At 40.9% G+C, this 14,451-nt stretch overlaps 1 non-coding gene across 1 annotated transcript; it reads right to left on the bottom strand.

The window, feature by feature from the left end:
• Positions 1–2,043: 2,043 nt before the first annotated feature.
• LOC125913789 (U6 spliceosomal RNA) lies at positions 2,044–2,150 on the bottom strand. Its single transcript, XR_007455088.1, has one exon. It is a non-coding gene; the product is annotated as a U6 spliceosomal RNA (small nuclear RNA).
• Positions 2,151–14,451: the final 12,301 nt, after the last annotated feature.

The raw sequence follows: 14,451 nt of genomic DNA, 5'->3' as shown, positions 1-14,451 counted from the left end.
TGGAAAAGAATGGTGTGGTTGTTTTTGTTTTTTTTTTTAGAAGTGGCAGGGCTTCCCGACTGACAAGAACATGTGTTGGATGTGGAAACCACTGCCACTTCCTGGTTTAATCTCAGAGCTGGATGATTGCAAGAGCCTTTCATTCACCATTTCTCCCTTTTCCATTCCCCCTCTTTAGTATATGTGCTGCCGAAGCGAGCACTCCATTCCCCCTCTTTAATCCACTCTATGTTCTACTGCCAGATTCATTATTTTAACCCACTTTCTTTTATTTTTTTATTTTGTTTTTTATTTTTTTTAATTTACATCCAAATTAGTTAGCATATAGTGCAACAATGATTTCAGGAGTAGAGTCCTTAGTGCCCCTTACCCATTTAGCCCACCCCCCCCTCCTACAACCCCTCCAGTAACCCTCAGTTTGTTCTCCATATTTATGAGTCTCTTCTGTTTTGTCCCCCTCCCTGTTTTTATATGATTTTTGTTTCCCTTCCCTTATGTTCATCTGTTTTGTCTCTTAAAGTCCTCGTATGAGTGAAGTCATAGGATATTTGTCTTTCTCTGACTAATTTCACTTCGGATAATACCCTCCATTTCCATCCACGAAGTTGCAAATGGTAACCCGCTTTTGTCCTCTCAATTGCCTGCTCAAAGTATTTTTTCAGAAAATCATTGAAATAGTTATGGATAGAGACTTTGGTAAGTAAATTAGGATGTATGAACAGTACAATGGAATATTATGAGGCGAGTTTTATAAAGGATAAGGTAAACTTATATATAACCACATGAAAAATGTCTCAATATATTGTAAAGGAAAAGCTGGTTACACACCCACCCAAAGCCCTTTTATCTGATGCTGTTGGGCCTGGTGGTTAGTTGTTACATGAAAAAAATCAATTAAAATGCAGAATGGTAAAGCATTACACAGCACACGGTTTTGTTTAAGAAAAGTAAGTTCCTGGCATATTATAAACCACTCTTTTTGGTTTAAACTTAAGACTTAATAAATGTAAATTGCTTTATCAATCTTTTGAGATAGACTCGGGCTTTTTCTGTGATGACGGGGCCCCTGGTCAAAGTGTTTCTTAGAGTGATAGATACTTCTTGCCTTTCACAAGTCACCCATAATTTCTTTAAATGTTTCTTTAAAGTGCGGCACTTTGAAGCAATCTGAACGCAAAGTCCTTCTAGATGTGTGTAGCTCTTCCAAGGACAGAATTTTCTTTTTTTTTTTTTTTTATTTTTTTTTTAACATTTATTTATTTTTGAGACAGAGAGAGAGCATGAACAGGGGAGGGTCAGAGAGAGAGGGAGACACAGAATCTGAAACAGGCTCCAGGCTCTGAGCTGTCAGCACAGAGCCCGACGCGGGGCTCGAACCCACAAACCGCGGGATCATGACCTGAGCCGAAGTCAGACGCTTAACCGACTGAGCCACCCAGGCGCCCCCAGAATTTTCATCTATACCTAATCTAACAAATTTTTAGCAATTTGCTTTCAACCAGCCTTTCCAAAGCATTCAACTTAGTTTCCATAGAAACATCTCTTTTTACACCCATATATCATAACGGTTTCAACATGTTAATTAAATCACTGTAGCAAATTTTCCTGATATAAGTAAGTGGAATAAACCCAACAGACATTCGGTAGTCAGGTAGCTCAACTGGCAGGAACAGAACTACCCAAAAACTCTCAAATGCAGCTTCCTGGCCATGTTTACCGCACTGTAGGCATCGGTAAGTACATTCTAGAATTGGGAGAATAAGTTAAGTAGGAATGAAGAAAGTAACTACGTCGTTTTGCAAAAAGTATATATGTTGTGGTGATGGTTCCACCAGTCTGTATTTACTAAAAATCACTGTATCCTACACATGAAATGGGTGAATTTTATAGGATGTAAAACGTAACCATAATCAAGCTGTTTTTTTAAAAAAAAAAAATCTATGTATTCACGTATTCGTGTATTTCTAGATTTTCATGAATTTTTGATTTTCATTGAACAGCTAAAGTACTGAAAAGAAAACAGTTTTCACCATTCACTTTTTACTTTTTTTTAAACGCTTCATGAATTTGCTTGTCCTTCTTTCGCAGGGGCCATGCTAATCTTCTCTGGATTGTGCCAATTTCAGTATCTGAGCTGCTAAAGCAAGCCCCACTTTCTACTTTTTATACTTCTGTATGGTTTGAATTCGTAAGGCAAAGATACATAAGTGGTTTTTTAAATTTTTTTTTTAACGTTTATTTATTTTCTTGAGACAGAGAGAGAGACAGAGCATGAGCAGGGGAGGTCAGAGAGACAGGGAGACACAGAATCTGAAACAGGCTCCAGGCTCTGAGGTGTCAGCACAGAGCCCGACGCAGGGCTCGAACTCATGGACCGCGAGATCATGACCTGAGCTGAAGTTGGACGCTTAACCAACTGAGCCACCCAGGCGCTCCTTTTTAAAAATTTTTTAATGTTTATTTATTTTTGAGAGAAAACAGAGTGTGAGCCAGGCAGGGGGGCAGAGAGAGAGGTAGACACAGAATTTATTTATTTTTTAAAATTCATTTATTTATTTTTAAACTTACATCCAAGTTAGTTAGCATATAGTACAACAACGATTTCAGGAGTAGATTCCCTAATGCCCCTTACCCATTTAGCCTATCCCCGCTCCCACAACCCTTCCAGAAACCCTCAGTTTGTTCTCCGTATTTAAGAGTCTCTTATGTTTTGTCCCCCTCCCTGTTGTTATATTATTTTTGCTTCCCTTCCCTTATGTTCATCTGCTTTATATCTTAAAGTCCTCATATGAGTGAAGTCGTATGATATTTCTCTTTCTCTGACTAATTTTCACTTGGCATAATACCCTCCAGTTCCATCCACATAGTTGCAAATGGCAAGATTTCATTCATTTTGCTTGCTGAGTAATACTCCATTGTATATATACCACATCTTTATCCATTCATCCATCGATGGACATTTGGGCTCTTTCCATACTTTGGCTATTGTCAATAGTGCTGCTATAAACATGGGGGTGCATGTGTCCCTTCGAAACAGCACACCTGTACCCCATGGATAAATGCCTAGTAGTGCAATTGCCAGGTCATAGGATAGTTCTATTTTTAGTTTTTTTGGGGAACCTCCATACTGTTTTCCAGAGTGGCTGCACTGGCTTGCATTCCCACCAACGATGCAAAAGAGATCCTGTTTCTCCGCATCCTCGTCAACATCTGTTGTTGCCTGAGTTGTTAATGTTAGCCATTCTGACAGGTGTGAGGTGGTATCTCATTGTGGGTTTGATTTGTATTTCCCGGGTGATGAGTGATGTTGAGCATTTTTTCATATGTCTGTTCGCCATCTGGATGTCTTCTTTGGAGAAGTGTCTATTCATGTCTTTTCCCCATTTCTTCACCGGATTATTTGTTTTTTGGGTGTTGAGCTAGGTAAGTTATAGATTTTGGATAGTAACCCTTTATCTGATAGGTCATTTGCAAATATCTTCTCCGATTCCCCATCAGGTGCCTTTTAGTTTTGCCGAGGGAGACACAGAATTTAAAGCAGACTCCAGGCTCTGAGCTGTCAGCACAGAGCCCGACGGAGGGCTCGAACTCTTGAACCGCGAGATCATGAGCTGAGCCGAAGTCAGACGTTTAACCAACTGAGCCACCAGGCGCCCCAATAACTTTTATTTTATTTTTCCCAGGCTTTTTCCTCTAGTCTTATTAATATAATTGACATACAACATTGTATTAGCTTAAGGTGTACAACATAATGATTTGATATATGTATAAATACATAACTTTTATAATCAGAAAAAATTAAGATATAATATACATATATCAAATGTATAATTAAAATGTATAATGTATATATACATTAAAAATTATTATACTTTAAATAAAACAAATAAAATTATTGTATCTTTTGGTTAGATAATGGAGTAAAGCTTTCTCATAGACTCTGTTTCTGCCAATACCTAAGAAAGTTAAAATTTCATCCACAGCAAAGGGCCACAACTCAGTATCTTAAATGCCAACAAGTGGCAGTCAAGGAAAGAAATAGAAAATTATGGTCTGGAGTATGCCAAGGCTTCCAACCCTGCCTCCATTCCATCAAAATTCATACTGTTAGGTTCTCAAAATCCTGAGAATTAATACATCCGTATGCACATATATTCCAAGAGAAAAGAGAACTACCTGGTTTCCTTATCTTTTATCTCTTCTCTCTGGAAAAGTGAAAATGGCCACTGGGGAGAAGGTGAAGTGAGGAGTGGAGAATGGGCTAGGTCTTTTAGGTGGCTGTGAAGAGTTCAAGAAAGCATAGTAAATTGGGGGAAGTTCCAAACATTGAGGCTCTTTCGTATAGGAATGGGATACAACAACCCCTATTAGAGTGAAGTCTGAAATAGACTCTTAAAACTTCAGAAGACCCTGAGGAATGCAGTATTCTAACAAAGGCTGCATACCTCCTCCCCTGAGTTCTGCCCTCCTCTCTTTCAGATAAGCTTATAAATCATAGAAAATGTGCATACAACACAAAATAACAGCCTTCAAGCTGCAGTTCATTAGGAAAAACAAATCAGTTTCAGATAAAGTGGGAAGGAATTTGGGAGGCAAGTAGAGAAATAGAAAAAATTCACCCCAAGTGATTCGAGCTCTAGAATAACCTAACAAGGAAATGAGCTCAGGGCCACCTGAGTTGCTCAGTCAGTTAAGCATCTGACTCTTGATTTGGGGTCAGGTCATGATCTTATGGTTCATGGGTTTGAACCCTGCATCGGGTTCTGTGCTGATGGCTTTGAGCCTGCTTTGAATTCTGTGTCTCCCTTTCTCCCTGCCCCTCTCCTGCTGTCTCTGTCTCTGTCTCTTTCTCTCAAAAATAAACGTTAAAAAAAAAAAAAAAAGGAGGGGGGTTGGTGCCTGGGTGGCTCAGTCGGTTAAGCGTCTGAGTTTGGCTCAGGTCATGATTTTGCAGTTCATGGTTTCGAGCCCCACATCAGGCTCTGTGCTGACAGCTTGGAGCCTGGAGCCTGCTTTAGATTCTGTCTCCCTCTCTCTCTGCCCCTCTCCCACTGTGCTCTGTCTCTGTTTCTCTCACTCAAAAATAAATAAAAACATTTTTAAAAAATTAAAAATAAAGAAAATGAGCTCAATAGTGTAAGAACTCAAAAATGAGACAATAAAACGACTGAAAGAGATGAATAGGGAAATTGCACATCTGATAACACAAAAACCAAAACAATATCATTATAGAGCTAATAAACACATCAAAATAGCATGGAGTAGAATAGACAAGGCTGGGAATGGAATTATTCATGTGGAAAGAAGACTTGAAATAATCACAATAAAGGCAAATGAAAACCACAAAGAGATTAAAACCATCATCACCCCCCCCCCAAAGCATTTTTTAATCAAATAGTTCAAACTATCCATGTGGAGAAGTACCAACAGAGTTCTCACTTCCTCTGGATTGGTTTTAAGAGGAACCATGTAGTAAAAGACAAGTAAAGTTCTTTCCATTTAAGTCAATTCCTGTGGGACCCAAGGAATTTAACAAAAATCCCCTACCCCTGGACAAGCAGAGCAAGACTAACTCCATTTTGTGCTACACCCACCATCTCATGTATAACCCCCACCCTAGTCAAGCCGGTGAGCACCCCCTTACTGGAAACCGACTCATAAAGGAATGCGGAACGCCTAACCGCCAAAGGATGTAAACCCCCGCCTTTTGCCCGCCAAACTCGCGCGCCAATTCTGACCAGAGTGATAGGCTATTTCAAACAGTTACTATAGGGTAACTCAATTGGCCACCTGCGTGTGGCCTGACACAACTATGCGACTTTCTGTGTGTGTTACAATCTCATTGGCCACTGGCCCCTATAAAACTGCTACGCCTCTTAACCTAGGGGTCCAAGTCCCTGCTCCGCGCTGTGTCGGGTATACTTGGGCCCAAGCTCGAGTTTGCAAATAAACCCTCGTGCGTTTGCATCGGTATCGGCTCCTTGGTGGTCTCTCGGATTCGAAATCGGGGACATTACAATTCCAGGTTGTTATTTTAATAAACAGCCTCTGAGACTTATTAATATTGTAACAGGAAGTGAGAACTTGTAAAGCCTCAATTTCAGTGGACTTAAAAGAGTACTGAAAGTTGGTACGATACATATCTATTCCCCAGAATAGACAAGGAACAGTGGGAACATAGAGTAGTATCTGAATGCTCATAGGTTTCAGTTGTGTGTGTGTGTGTGTGTGTGTGTGTGTTTGTTTGTTTATTTCACAAGAAACTGCTTTATATAAATTAAAATTTCTTAATTAAGTTGCTTGCTATTAAAAACACAGCATGCGTATTAATAATCAAGATCCAGATACCTACTGGCTTTTCAATAAAATGAACAGGGATTTTGACCACATATAGCAAATACTCTCAGAATGAGAAACAATCTATTTCCGTTATCTGAGCCATGAAAAGACCATGATACCATTAGCTGGTGGCAGCAGTAGATAAAGGTAATACCAAGATTTCTTGGTTTGGGGACACTTGGTGGCTCAGTCAATACAGCATGTGACTCTTGATCTTGGGGTTGTGAGTTCGAGCCCCACGTTTGCAGTAGATATTACTTAAAAATAAAATTTCAAAACAAATTTCTTGGTTTGTTAACTGTGGGAGCTACAAAAATTATTCACAAAAATGATAAAGTTGTATTAGACATGCCATCTACATTAAAAAACTTTTTGAGAAAATGCTTTATTCTTGCCCAACGGAAAAGATAATCTCTTTTTTTTTTTTGTAACATTGAGACAACTTGAAAATTTATTTATTTTTGAGAGGCAGGGGGAGGAGCAGAGAGAGAGAGAGAGAGAGAGAGAGAATCCTAAGCAGGCTCCATGCTTTCAGCTCAGAGCCCAATGTGGGACTGATACCACAAACTGTGAAATCATGACCTGAACCAAAATCGAGAGTTGGAACGCTTAACTGACTGAGCCACCCAGCGCCCCAAGTTTTTGACATTTTTAATCATATATAGACACGTACATACACACAATGTTTAAATTCTAAGGACATGAAAAAGAAATAAGGTCTCTCTTCTCATTTCTCACTAAGTCTCACTTCCTAGAGGCAATTCTGTTAACATTTTCCACTTTTCGTTTTCCTGATATTTATCATGATTTCTTCAATCAGTATAATTATTTATTAGTTTATTGATTTTAAACTGTATCTTTCCACAGCAAAAGATAAAGAAATTAACAAAATTTCCCTTCTTTCCAGCTTTATCCACCTCTAAATTAAAAAAAAAATTTTTTTAACGTTTATTTATTTTTGAGACAGAGAGAGACAGAGCATGAATGGGGGAGGGTCAGAGAGAGAGGGAGACACAGAATCTGAAACAGGCTCCAGGCTCTGAGCTGTCAGCACAGAGCCCAATGCAGGGCTCGAACTCCTCGACCACGAGATCATGGCCTGAGCCGAAGTCGGACGCTCAACTGACTGAGCCACCCAGGCGCCCCCCCACCTCTAAATTTTTAATTTTAAAAATTAATTTGTATACAGATTGACTAAAAATTAAAAACCAAAACCTAATACCTACCATATTATAATTCTACAAATATTAACTGTAGAATCAAGTAGTATGATTAGACCTTTAGCAATGAAAATATATTCCTATGTCAGGACACCTGGGTGGTTCAGTCTGTTAAGTGTCTGACTCTTAATTCCAGCTCAGATCTGCATCTCAAGGTCATGAGTTCAAGCCCTGTGTTGGGCTCCTGCCTACTTAAAAAGAAAAAGAAAAAGAAAGGGTGCCTGGGTGGCTCAGTCAGTTAAGCATCAGACTTCAGCTCAGGTCATGATCTTGCGGTTCATGGGATCGAGCCCCATGTTGGGCTCTGTGCTGACAACTCAGAGCCTGGAGCCTACTTTGGATTCTGTGTCTCCCTTGCTTTCTGCCCCTCCCCCACTCATGCTCTGTCTTTGTCTCTCTCTCAAAAATAAACATTAAAAAAAAACTAAAAAAAAAGAAAGACAGAAAATATAGTTCTATGTCATTAATATAGCAGGATTCTCACACAAAGAGTAGTGATACTGAGGCATTTTTTTTCCAGGAAGCAACTTTATTCATGCTGGCACTGCTCAGTTGGGTTTGCATGTGAAGAACTGAGCCCCGAACATCATGTGGCATACTTTTTTATACATTTTCTATTTCTCCGTCTCCCGTATATGGTAACACACAAACATGGAGTCTGATTAAGTGGTCTCATGTTACAAGGTTGTGAGGGATTTTGTCACATACTTATGTACTTACGCACATAGCCATGTTGCCTTGAGTTTTTTTGTTTTCTCTTTTTTCTCTCCTTAGAGAGGGGACCCTACCACATTAAAACTTTACAACTCAAAAGGGAGCCTTCCACATATCAGGGCCTCATAGATCTTTTAATTTTTCCCAAGCTTTTTTAACTTTGTCCGGTCTTATACCTCTATTACTTAAATCCCATATGGTCCTCTTTGTTAGATTCTATTTTCATTTCATTTCACTCTATTTCATTTCATTCATATCTATGAGTAATTTTTTCACATAGGATATGTGATATTAAACATTCTGAGTTCCCACACGTTTCTTGTTTTCTCTCATACTCAATTGGCAGTTTGGCTAGGTATAGAATTCTGTTTCTTTGTAGCAGGATTCTTGCACAGAGTTGTGACACTGAGGCCTTATTCTTCTTTTTTTTTTTTAACGTTTATTTATTTTTGAGACAGAGAGAGACAAGAGCATGAACGGGGGAGGGGCAGAGAAAGAGGGAGACACAGAATCGGAAGCTGACTGCAGGCTCTGAGCCATCAGCCCAGAGCCCGACGCAGGGCTTGAACTCACGGACCGCGAGATCATGACCTGAGCCGATGTCGGACACTTAACCAACTGAGCCACCCAGGTGCCCCATTCTTACCACATTCTTTACGGAGAGGACTCTACCACACTGTCCTTGACCGGACTTTAGGCAGACTCCTTTGAGCCCTGTTTTTGATTATGCCTCATTCTTGGGCTCTGTCCTCAGCCTGCCTAGTCCAGTTTCACCAAGAATCCTGCTAAGTTAGGGGCACCTGGGTGGCTCAGTTGGTTAAGTGTCCAACTCTCTCTCTGCCCCTCCCCAACTTCCACTCTGTCTCTCTCAAAAATAAATAAACATTAAAAAAATAAAAATAAATAAAGAGAATCCTGCTAAGTTAGTTTAGCAAGTATTCCATTGATACCTGATTACCATTGATATCTAATTAAGTTCCTCATTCCATACACTTGATGTCTAAATCCTTGGCCTAATTTTAGCAAGAATCTCATTAGACAAGTTCATCAGGAATCCCCCTACCCTTGAAGTCTCCTCTTAGTAATTTTCCATCCTCCAACCCCCTCACTCTGCTCCTTGCATATAAATGCCCAGCCATCTTTGCTGTATGTGGAGTTGAGCTCAGTTTTACCGAAGCCTCTCTGCCCTATTGCAATAGTACTGAATAAAATCTGTCTTTGATGTCTTTGACTAGTGTCTGGCTCTATTTCTGCTTAACAATTCTGGGTTCCAATAATTTTTCCCTCACAACTTTGAAGACATTCAGTGCTAATGATGACAAGTCTCATTCCTTTATAGAGAACTTGCTTTGTTTGCTTTTTTTTTTTCTTTTTGGGTGCCCCGTTGCCTATTCATATTCCTACAGAGTTAGCCCAAGTTTCCTCTGCATGTGTGTTTTTTCAATAGACCTATCCCTTAACTTGAATTCTATGTGAACAGAAGGTGTGTATCATATCAACAGGCAGGCTTATCTGTAGGGTGCGTGTAGGCAGGCAGTCCAGTGACCTCTATGACTGACTCCATTAAGAGGGTGGAGTACAGTCCATGAATCATCCCTGAATAAAGCAATCGTTCCCCCACTCACTCTACCTTTTAGGCAGATCTGATCTGTTTTTTGTCAGACTAAGTATTTTCCCCAGGAGCCTGCTCCAGGCAAATCCTCACTGTCTTCAGAAAGCATCTATGCTGTGATTAGCAGACAAACATTTAAAAGAAAGCAATTGGAAAGAAATCCCTTCTTTCGTGGATTGTCTTCCTTTGCTAGATGGTCTGTTGGAAATTCATCCCCTTCTATACTCCCCCATATCACAAGGACTGGAAATTTGGGAGCTACATTTTCCAAAACCCCTTACCGGTGGTGTTCAGGTTAGTGCCAGCTGATGAAAGGCATTCAGAAGAGATAGGGAGAGAAAATGAGAAGCAGAAGCCATGCATTATTATTCCTCAGGCAGCTGCAGGAAGATAAGAGGCTTTGCAGTGGCCTCTCAGTATTTTCCCACAGATTGCCCACATAAAAATTTTGATTCTGAAATTTAGTGGCAAGGCTGAGAGCAAAGGATAACTTTCCCTTAATTTCGATCCTCCAGCTATTCTGATGGTTTGGTAAAACAGCTACTTTCCTGAAATAAATTCCTCTCTGCTTGAAATATCTAGAGTAGTTTCTGTTTCCTTGACTGATCCCCAACTGACACAGTGACAAAGACAAGGAGAGCTGGGGAGAGAAACATGGGATGAAAAATGCCTGGAAAAAGTCTCATGTGAAGACAGGAGCTGGTAGCTCTGAGAAGAGAGAAGAGCTGAATCACTGGAGCTCACAAAAGAACAAAGGGCCAACAGCCCTTCAAGGAAGAGGTGACCGGGAGGGTGGGGGCTATTGGACTGTGAGGACACAATCTTCTTTGTTTGCTACTGTGTCCTTAGCACATGGCACATGCTTGACGCAAAACTGGTGTATGATAAACATGTTTAATAAGTGAATAACCCAGAAGAGCACCGTGCCTTTCTTTGTGCTTCAGTTGGGATGCTTTCCGGTTGCAAGTAATGGAAAATCCAACTTGAGCTAGCTTAAGCTAAAAGGGAATTTATTATTCCACGTATCTGAAAAATTTTTAGAGCTATGCTGAAACTTGATATTTGAACTTCAGGCAAGGTTATCTCCAACAGCTCAACAAGGATCTGATTTCATTTCACCCACTAGTCTCTGCCTTCTAAAATGTTGGCTTCATCAAAACTGACTGCTTTTGGAGGTGCCTGGCTGGCTAAGTCAGTAGAGCGTGCGACGCTTGATCTCATGAGTTCGAGCCCCTCATTGGGTATAGAGAATATTTAAAAAATAAAAAGTAAATATCTTAAAAAAAAAAAAAAACAAAACCTGGGGAGCCTGGCTGGCTCAGTTGGTGGAATGTGTGACTCTTGATCTCAAGGTTATGGGTTCAAGGTCTGTGCTGCGTGTACAGATTACTTAAAAATAAAATCTTTAAAAAAAAAAAACTTAAAAAAAAAAAAAACCAACCCTCACTTCTTTTGTTATCCCAAAAGTGATGCCCATACTTCCAGGGTTACACCCTTTCTCTTTCACATCGTATAGAAAACAGGGAGTCTGGTCTAGCATTCCCAAAAAGGATCTGATTGGATTGTATTAGATCACATGTCCACCCCTGGACCTATCCGTGTGGCCAAATACGTACTGATAATGCTCCACCCCTGAGTCAGTCAGCTTCCTTGGGCAAAATAAATGCTATGAGGGGGGACAAAAAAAGTTTTCTATTCTTAGTATCTCTTCTACTGTATTGACAACTCTTTGGGAGACCCTCATCTCTGTATCGCTGGGACTGGGCACAGGAACTACTCTGCACTGGGATTCACTGGATAAACGTAGACTCCACAACAAATGACTCCACTTAGTGGGAGAAAATCCTATCTGTCTCAACAACAAGCCCCAGCCATTTTCCAGGCAAAGATGTTCATTCTCTGGAACCAGTGTCAATAAGGAAGAGAGTATGCCTGTATCTAGGACCCAACCCACAAGAGGCAAGGCCTGCGGTCTTAAGAACTTACTATAGCTACTGAAATGAATGATCTAACATTCTAGATCCTACTTCTCCTATCTACTCCATGACTTAGCTCGTTAATTTATTCCTTCCCACTAGTCCATCATCAGAATGTCCCTCCCTACTTGATTGTTGCCCTGAGGTGTACAAATATGCTGTAATTTCTCCTATCTAAAAAATATACCTCGTTTGGGGAGCCTGGATGGCTTAGTTGGTTAAGCTTCCAAATCTTGATTTCGTCTCAGGTCATCGTCTCATTATCTGAACCATGATCTCATGGTTCAAGAGTTCAAGTCCTGTGTCCAACTCAAGGCTGACGGTGTGGAGCCTGCTTGGATTCTCTCTACCTCTTGCCCCTCCCCACCCCATAAATAAATAAATAAATAAATAAACATTTTAAAAATGTACCTCCTTTAAACTTTGCACCTTCCTCTGGTTATTATCTTGTTTTCCAGCTCCTCTTTACAGAAAAAAAAAAAAAAAAACTCTTGTAAAGTTGTATCTACTTGAAGTCTCTATTGCCTCTCCTCTCATTTTCTCCTGAATAGATTTTAATCAAGCTCCTATGCTTATAACTCCACTAAACTGTTCTCATAAAGGTCACTGATAATCATCACTTTGCTAAATCCAAGGGTTATTTTTCAGTCCGCATCTCTCTCGGCTTCTCAATAGCATTTGACACAATTGATCACACCCTCCTTCTTGAGACCCATTTTTCACTTGGCTTCCAAGACACCATGCTCCCCACGTTTCCTGCATCTTGCCTGCGGCTCCTTCTCAGTCCCCTTGGCTCATTCCTCCTAACCTCTAAATTTTTTTCAAAAAATTTTAATGTTTACTCATTTTTGAGAGAGAGAGTGCAAACAGGGGAGGGGCAGAGAGAGAGGGAGACACAGAAACCAAAGCAGGCTCCAGGCTCTGAGCTGTCAGCACAGAGCCCAGCGTGGGACTTGAACTCATGAACTGGGAGACATAACCTGAGCTGAGTCAGGCTCTTAACCAACTGAACCACCCCAGACGCCCCTCGAAAATTTTTTTTAATGTTTATTTCTGAGAGAGACAGAGAGAGAGAGAGACAGAGTGCAAGTGGGAGAGGGGCAGAGAGAGAGGGAGACACAGAATCTGAAGCAGGCTCCAGGCTCTGAGCTGTCAGCACAGAGCCTAACATGGAGCTCAAACTCACAACCTCCAAGATCATGACCTGAGCTGAAGTTGGACGCTCAACCGACTGAGCCACCCAGGCGCCCCTCATTCCTCCTAACCTCTAAAGGTGGAGGGTCATGAATCAGTCCTGAGACATTTTCTCTATTTATATACATTCCCTGGGTAATATCATTTGGCCCCATGACTCTATTTATTTTTTATTTCTATTTTTTAATTAATTATTTATTTTTTCACACAGTGAGGCATTTTTTTTAAAAAGTCTATTTATTTTGAGAGACACAGCATGAGACGGGGACCGGTAGAGAGGGAATGAGAGAGAGAATCCCAAGCAGGCTCCGCAATGTCAGTGCAGAACCAGATGCCGGGCTCAAACCCATGAACCATGAGATCACGACCTAAGCCAAAGCCAGAAGCTCAACCTACTGAGCCACCTAGGCACCCTGGCTCCATGACTTTAAGCACAGTCTATTGCATCCTGAAGTATTTACAGGGAGAACTTTAAATATCCAGAATTTGCTTCAAAATACTTCAGCCCAGAAAGGAATGAGGAGGAGACTAACAGAATATTCATCATTGAAAAAGCTAGGTGATAGGTACACAGATATTCATCATATTATTCTCTCTACTTTTGTATATGCTTAAAAATTTTTCCATAATAAAAATGAATGAATAAACACAATCTGTATACTGAACACTTCTATATTCATGCTTCCAGGCCTTTTCTCCTAAACTCCAAACATATATTTTCTACCACCCACTCAACATTTCTACTTGACTGCTCAACAATCATCACAGGGGCATCTGGGTGGCTCAGTTGGTTAAGCATCAGACTTTGGCTCGAGTCGTGATCTCGCGGTTCATGGGTTAGAGCCCTGTGTCGGGCTCTGTGCTGACAGCTCAGAGCCTGGAACCTGCTTCAGACTCTGTGTCTCCTTCTCTCTCTGTCCCTCCCTTACTTGCACTCTGTCTCTCTCTGTCTCAAAAATAAATAAACATAGAAAAAAAATGTGCATCAGAACATGTTTCGCCTTCTCCTCAATTTCCCGGCAAGGTCCCATCATACTTGGCATACCTTTTGGTGGCCTGCAACACTTTGTTATCTGTTCCCCAGCCTCCAGCCTCACATCCGGGGCTGCAGCTCTCCCAGCTCTCTCTATCTTCACTGGGATCCAGCACACTGGCCTCCTGCTATTCCATGAGTCCATGAAAAAGACTTCCACCTCCAGAGATCTGCCATTCCTTCTACCCAGAATGCTGCCCCCCCTCCCCCACCCCCCCACCCCCCCCACCCCCCGCCAAGCATTTGCCTGGCTTAAACTCTCACTTCATTCCAAACACCATTCAATCATTACCTAGGTAGAGCTTTCCCCAAATGACATGTGTAGAACAAAGGCTGCTTTCACTCTGTCTCCTTTCCTGCTTA

Source organism: Panthera uncia (assembly GCF_023721935.1).
Source record: "Panthera uncia isolate 11264 chromosome C1 unlocalized genomic scaffold, Puncia_PCG_1.0 HiC_scaffold_4, whole genome shotgun sequence".
In the NCBI taxonomy this organism is placed as follows: domain Eukaryota; kingdom Metazoa; phylum Chordata; class Mammalia; order Carnivora; family Felidae; genus Panthera; species Panthera uncia.
The sequence above is the reverse complement of the archived record's forward strand: the minus strand, read 5'-3'. Positions and strand labels throughout refer to the sequence as shown.